At 40.9% G+C, this 8,145-nt stretch overlaps 1 pseudogene; it reads left to right on the top strand.

Moving 5' to 3' along the window:
- Window positions 1-1,460: 1,460 nt before the first annotated feature.
- LOC124896717 lies at window positions 1,461-3,354 on the top strand (annotated as a pseudogene).
- The last annotated feature ends 4,791 nt before the right edge of the window (window positions 3,355-8,145 follow it).

Raw genomic sequence — 8,145 nt, 5'->3', positions numbered from 1 at the left:
TTTCACATAAAGATCCCAACTTGGGAATTAAACAACAACCATCACATAAACTTGAACAACCCACAACATAATAACATGATTCATAATTTAAATAGGGTTCTTGAGCTTTATGGATGAAAGGAATCCATAAATCAATACAACACATACCTTAGTTCGTGATCCTACAAAGATTGATGGAGAAACTTCTTGAATTTGAATCCCCTAATTGGAACCCTAACTTGTTCTTGAGAGGTTTTTGAGAAGAAGAAGTATATTTTGCTTCAATTGGGGCTAAATCTCATATTTGGGAGTTTATATATGGGTAGAAAAGGACCATTTTGCCCTTAAAACGACCTAAAAATACAGTGTTTATATCACTTGGGCCATAGGATATACGGCATACACCTTATTGCGTAATCTAGGTTATGCAGGCACACCTTATGGCATAAGTTAGGTTGTGCGTCGCATACCTTATGTTAGGCGACATACTCTACTTTGCAAAGCCATAACTTCTTGCTCGAGTGTCAGATTTAGGTAAAATTAGTATCGTTGGAAAGATAATTAGATTCTATACAATTTGGTGGGTCTAAATCTGAAAAAAATACCACATATAAAACTATGCTCATTCAAAGATGACCCTTGCAAAATCAAACACTAAAACTTGAGGGATTCAAAGGCTCTTACCTTGCCTTACTCTAAGTGACTCTTATGAATATGCTTAACATATAATGAGCTTTTTCTTACTAGGATACTCATTGTAAGTCATGTACTCGAATATGAATCATAGGATAGGAGGCTTCATACGTAGAAACAATGGTTCATTTTTTAGTTTAGAAATATACGGAGTATTACAATATCTCCCCCTTGGGAATATTCGTCCTCGAATGAGACTGACTGAAAGGTGAGAGATGATAAACTAAAGTAAATACAAGACATACATTACTAAAACATGATTTCATGACTGATATGACTGATAGGCTGAACATATCATACTGAACATGCATATCTGATGCATGGGTAACTGATTCACGAATGCATGATTGAGATTTCTGCTAAACTGGATTTCTCACAATGAGGATGGATATCTGATACATGACTAATAAGCTAAATTTCTACATATCTAATGGATGATTATATGAATGAACTGATACATGAATGCAATGCAATGGTACTTAGTACCAAGTTTATAATAGAATTTATAGTATGAAACTGAATACCAAGTTGGTAACGAAACTGAACATGATAGCTACCTCAGGCTTTACGCAATCGATCGGATTAGATAGATATCCCTTCAACATAGGTCATCGAAAGGATCTCGGTGACCCACCAAAGTACGAAAGCCAGGATCTTTCAGAAAATGGATTCCTATTCAAAGAGTGCATAACCACATGGATAAGCTCACACTTTAATTCTGGAGTCAGACCTGCTATTAATGTGGGTATCTCCATTTCTAGAGTGGGGTTTGCAGCTCAATAAAAGCCATGAAACAAGTAGCTGGTAAATTAAAATTAGAACTAGCGCAATTCGCAGAATTAGAAGCCAACCCTCGTCTCGCTCTTGTGACATGCTATGTTTCCCCTCTCTATTCCCAAGTAAAGGGTGAGTCCCATGCGTCAGTTTGTAGATTGTGGTCTCACACACTAATCCCTACAGGTGCCCAAAAGATCTGATCCAACAGAAATCCCACATTGAGCATAGCTGATATGCGGCTACGGCTAGCCAATCATATCATTCCATAAAAATAATCTCAGTTCTGTTCTAGTGGATGCCTTTAGACTATCAATTCCTTCCTTTCGCCTAATCAAGGATATAAATAAGGTGGCACCTCAACGAATAAAAGAGAGAACTTTGTTTCCTCACCTCAATGCTATGGATTAGAACCCATTCTCTCCACTCCTAGTAGTCGAGTGGCTTTACGCTTCAGGGACAAAAAAAGACAGTCGATTTCTCTTCTATCCCTTCCTGACTCTGCTGACATTCCGCCTTAATGTTTCTTAGGGTTGAAAGAAGAAATGAGATGCCCTTGTTCTCTCCTATCCTTTTTCTATACATATAGTAGCGCCCGCTGGCCAGTCATAGATAGTAGGCACTTATTTTATTTCTGGCTACCTCTTGGCTTAGGTATATAATTTGAAATTAAAAGATAGATAATAGAGTTTTGTATCTTTCTCTATCTCCCTGAAAACCATGAGACAGTAGACTTAACAAGAGCAGGGCATATGAAAACTAAGACTTATTTCGTCTAATTGCTAAAATACCCTTCAACAACAAGATTCAATGGTTGAATAGTCTAAGAAGATGGCATAAAATCAAGGCTCTTGTCTTTTAGTAGTTAACTTTGCTTTCTCCTTAGTGGGAGCTTATTTTTCGTCTGGGTATACGACCTTGGATTGTTGTTGCATATTTTGCTCCTGTTGTAGCTGCTACCACAGTTTTCTTGATCTACCTAATCGGTCAAGGAAGTTTTTCTGATGGTATACCTCTAGGAATCTCTGGTACTTTCAATTTCATGATTGTCTTTCAATCCTATGATTTTACTCGAATAGCTAATGTTAGAGTAGCAGATATGGTTTTTAGCGGAAGCTGCTTTCCCCGGATGCGGAATTGAAAGAAACAGCAATAGCCACAGACACCATTCTCAATCAACAAGGTTAAAATGGTTTATGTGTTTATGTAGCTATTGGGCAAAAAGCATCTTCTATGGCCCAGGTAGTAACGACTTTGCAGGAAAGGGGAGAGATGGAATACACTATTGTGGTAGCCGAAACGGCGGATTTCCCTGCTACATTACAATACCTTGCTCCTTATACAAGAGCAGCTCTGGCTGAATATTTTCTGTATCATGAACGACACACTTTAATCATTTATGATGATCTCTCCAAACAAGCGCAAGTTTATCGTCAAATGTCTCTTCAATTATGAAGACCGCCCGGTCATGAAGCTTATCCAGGAGATGTTTTTTATTTGCATTCACGCCTTTTGGAAAGAGCTGCTAAATTTAGTTCGAGTTTAGATGAAGAAAGTATGAACGCCTTACCAATAGTTGAAACTCAATCGAGAGATGTTTCGGCTTATATTCCTACTAATGTAATTTCCATTACTGATGGACAAATCTTCTTATCCACCGACCTATTCAATTCTGGAATCAGACCTGCTATTAATGTAGGTATCTCCCTTTCCAGAGAGGGGTCCGCAGCTCAAATAAAAGCCATAAAACAAGTAGCTGGTAAATGAAAATTTGAACTAGCACAATTCGCAGAATTTGAAGCCTTTGCTCGGGTTTCAACAGCATCCCTATTTGTACTGATCTATCTGGCACTTCACTATGCGCCGAATGATTCTTTGCTATTTTCTCTTTCTTTGAGAAAAGTTTAAAACCTGTCTAATTTATTTTAGGTCCTTGTTAATACAAATTAGTGAAATAAAGGATGATTAAGAAGTGGAATAAGCAAGTAAAGAACCCAACCAAGCAAATCGAATCTCCTTGACCCTGGTACAGTGAGCAGTTTCCGTGATGGAAAAAGCAGCATCGTTGACTCCAGAGAAGTAAGCAAAGGGCCGTCGACAAGCACCACCAGCATCGACAGCGGTAGTACGATTCTATCCGTTCAAGTCTTGGTCTACCGGTGGGTCATCCTATGAGTAAATCTCGTAAACAAAGAAGAAAAGAGATGGAATTCAAGCCAGCAAAGGAATGAGGTAGGGCACGGGAAAGGTAAAGAGAAGGGGCCATCATTGGTGCATAATAGAGCTTTCCTACCGACGATCTTTCTCAGTGCATAAACGAGGCTTAGCCTTCAAAGTACCGCATAAGCAAGAAAGCCAATAGACCTTGAATAGCCTGTAAGAAAGGACTTATGAAGAGGATTTGACTATAGTATCAAATCCACATATAAATCTTGTACGCAAGTTGGCACAGTGCTTTCGCTTTAAAAAAATTTTGCTCATTTGGTCTGCGCGGTCAAATCAGCTCTCCTGTCTGTGTATCCCATGCCCGGTGCCGTTGATCTGTCTGATGGGAGAGATCCACCAATTTCTTTATTTCCCGCTTAGTCGATTGAGTAAACAAACCTGGATTCTAATATGGGTCGAGTAGTGAGTTCCACTTTCTCTTCTGCAGCAAGCCTAGTCTACTTTCGTAAAGTCAACAAGGCCTTACATTTACCGTTGTTCCCAGACCATGGCATATACCACCATAGCAATAGCATAAGAAGAATTCGCATATTAGTAGGGAATGTTCCTAACACCGCCGTAGAACTCAACAGTTACACCTACTTGTTCAACACTATACTTCGATTCTGCCCTTCTAAAAGGAACATCGGCCCTAACAATTCCATCGCTGTCTAGTAAAACGACCGACAATGGGCCGAGTGAATAAGTCAACTTCAAAGTGACTTCGGGCATGGCCAGCTCCCATAGTGTGACGGGCGGTGTGTATAAGGCCTGGGAACAAATTCACCATCGTATGGCTGACCGGCGATTACTAGCGATTCTGTTTTCCTTTTCTTTCTTCTTTTTAGGTATCTTATGTCCAGGCAGACTCCCCTTTCATCATAAGGAGTGGAATTAGACCAAGGGGAATCTCTATAGGAACTAGTCCCAACTATTTCGCACATAGGAGATCGAGACACAAACCCAGGGCTATGGGGAAAGATGAGGTATTATCCTTCTTCTGCGTGGATGATATTGCTTTCTCTAGTAATGACTTAGCTTCGATAAATGAACTTAAGAGAAGATTAAGAACCCACTTATTGGGTTACGGGCAGAGAAAAGCAGATGTGGGGACTCGGGTCGGGGCATAGCGTAACTAAGAGAGCCATTCCATTTAGGGCGAGACAAAATGGGCGGGCATGGGCAGTGCAAGAGAAATCATACAAAAATGATCGAATCTTCGGACACCCCGAAAAAGATATGAGGTGCTAAAAAATGGTCGAAGTAGTTGAATAGGAGGATCGCTATGACTATAGCCATTGGTAAGTTTACCAAAGATGAAAGTGATTTATTTAATATTATGGATGACTAGTTACGGTCGAACTAGGTTTGAGGGGGAAGATAGAGTCTATTAGGCCAGGTGATGATCCACTTCCTCCTTAGAATCCTTATTTGGACTAAGATGGTAAGGGGACTGAAATGGTAAGGACGATCGATATTTCTTTTGGGGGAACAGAGAATCCAAAGCGGAAAGGTGGCAGTCGACCACTAATAGAGCATTCGCTGATTCCCCGCTCTTCGAACTTGGGGACCTCCACTTTTGAGAGATTTTTAGGCTCCATGGCATTCCTGGAACAAACTATCACTTCTGATTGGGATTGCCACTTGACTGGTTGGAGAGGGACAATGTAGTGTATTTCTCGAACGAAATAAGTTCCTTGTGATGTGTTGAATCTTTAATGAACTTCCATTAGCACTTCAGATTGATCTTGAGAAAGAACGTCTCGTGGATCTCTTGAAATAGTTCCAACCTATTCTAAGATGATGATTCAAAGAGCAGATAAGCCGTAAGCTGATGACTAATTGTCTCTGTAAACCACTGATTCAAGGCCTAGTTGAATTACGACTATTCTCACTAGTCTTTATTTCCCTTCTCATCCAGCTTAAGATCGGTTCTTACGTTGAGCCTAGTCTGTGAAATTGGAGTGGAAACAAAAAATTCTCGCATTCTCTTTCTGGCAAGCAAATATGTATTTCTAACCTCTCAGTAACCAATGATCAGGCGAGGCAGAAATTATTTAGTTTGGATTTTTATGTTAAAAAAGAAGATAGGATTCCTGATTATTCAGACCTTAATCAAATCATATGTACTGGTCAGTATAATCTCGTATATTCGCCTATTCTCCACGAGAATTCTGATTTATTATCAATGGGCGTCAAGCCTATAAGTCAAGTACGCAAGAAGAGTTTCTAGGCGAAGACATTCTCAGTCGAAGGTAGGGCAGTTCTTGGGCTACAGAAAGAGCATCTCTCTCTGTCTATTGGTTCACCTTTAGATCTTCATATAGATCATCGAGAAAATGCCTACCTACTGTTATGCCTTTGGATTCGAGATGATGGTATATAGGAACCTCGTGTCATCAAACGACTCTGCCTGCTGCTTTATCATTGATTTTCCTCCATAGATTGTTGGACGTGATTCTGGGTCTTTTCTTTTCTAGGTTTTCCCCTCTCTACCTAGGACACATTTACGGGCTAAGCTCACAGGCTAGGGGCCTATCCAAGGCAAGATCCAACATAGAATATATATCCTTTCAGTCAGGTATATGCTCTCAAGTAAGCTTTCCCTCTCATCTTCATTAACTAGACTTGAGAACAGCGCCTTCATTCCCTTTTTTCGCTTTTTTGTACTTGCTTAATACACAAATTCTCTTTCATTTCGTTAAGCTATACCTTGACTTGAACCAGACCTTATGCTTGCCCTATCAAGAAACTTGTTTATTCAGTATCGGACCATCCATAGATAGCGATGACTTGGTGAAGAGAATCTATGAGAGAAGGTTCTCAAACTGGGTTACGACCAATGCGGAACCAATGAGTTTAGTCGAACAAGGTACCAAGTCTAAGGGAAGGATCAAGCTTGAAACGAATGGACGTGTTGTACTAATGGGCGATGGTTTGTTGATACAAGAAAGAAGTTCTATAAAAGAAACAGGAAGAATTGCTCAGATACCCGTGAGTGAGGATGTGACCGGTTTGGCTTTTGTGCAGCCTCCTTCAATCTTTCCCATCTTTTAGATTGGGTAGAATAAAGATGCGAACAAACTCTAAATCCAGCACTGCCTAATCTCTGTAAAACCCTTGCGGTGCACTCATTCCCATTACGAGAATAAAATGACTCCCCAACTTGACTCGAGACCAAGACTCCTTACAACTCGCACCAATAGCGGCACTGAGCGGCCAGAGATTGATTGAAAAGGCAGGCCCAGCCGACCTTCTCCCCCCCTAACCGCCTATCTACTCGTGTTAGTAGCTCGCTCTTTGTTAGCAGAACGAAGGTCGCATTAGAGAGAGTGATTCTCTGAGCTGGTCTGGATTTCCAATACCTCGGGAAACTGGTCGAGATAGATGACAGCACCTTTTTCCCCTTTTCCTTACCGGTAGGGCAATCTTCTCTTATGGCCTTCACCCCCCGCCCGGCTGCCGATGCTATAATAGGTAGAAGTACATTATGGCAGGATCAGTCACCCAGGTAAACAACCCTCCTCCAAGAAGAATTGTGCTATGCCCCCCGATCCTTATAGAGCGAAAGAGCTTCCTGGTGATCCCTAGGTTGCCCCAAAAGTCCAAATTCTATGGTAGAGAATGCTGTAATAATAATTGGGCCATGAGAGACTCTTTTAAGTATTGCAAAATAAAGGGCCCGCTGATAGAGCTGGGCGGGGAGGCGAGTGAATTCTTAGCCTATTTCTGTATTCTTTCTAGATTCAAAGACTAACCACAAAATCACAAAGAAAATGGATTCATAAGTTCGAAACCTTGTACAAAACTCATGTATGTAAGAAATATTCGATCGCATAGAGTGTATGGATGGGTTGATTAATAATTCACAGATGAAAAAATGGCAAAAAACTAGTCAAAGAAGGCCACAGGTGGAAGCAAACGATGCTTTGATCATTCAATTGACTCCTTGCTGCCAGTCCGTGCTTGCTGTCATGCTAGAAAAAGCAGGGGCTGGGCCCCTGATCCACGTAGACCAAGGGCGAACACTCATCATTTACGGGATGGACTACCAGGGTTTCTAATCCTGTCCGCTCCCCATGCTTTTGCACCTCAGCATTGGTAGTGACCCAGAGAGCTGCCTTCGCTTTTGGCTTTCCTTCGTAGATCTTCGAATTTCACCCCTACACATGAAATTCCACTCTCTTCTGTCTCACTCAAGTGAATTGGTTTTGAGAGCATTCCGCTACTTTTTGGTGGCTTTCACTTCCAACCCGATTCACCTAATCTATCTAGTTCCTTCTTGTACAATCATCTGATGAAGTCTCATCAAACAACTCTTCCACTTCCAATGGTCACATAGTTACAAACCCAAACAAACAATAAAAGCTAAATGGAAAAAGAAAGGAGTTTAGAATGCGTAGTTCTCAAACAAGCAATTGAAAAGATTCTGGAGCATCTTCGGGATTTGGTATTGTTCCCCCAATGATCGTAGTACCAAGTACTTCCTGGTGA

Source organism: Capsicum annuum, chromosome 3 (assembly GCF_002878395.1).
Source record: "Capsicum annuum cultivar UCD-10X-F1 chromosome 3, UCD10Xv1.1, whole genome shotgun sequence".
Lineage (NCBI taxonomy): Eukaryota > Viridiplantae > Streptophyta > Magnoliopsida > Solanales > Solanaceae > Capsicum > Capsicum annuum.
Note: the sequence above shows the minus strand (reverse complement) of the source record. Positions and strands in the feature narration are given on the sequence as shown.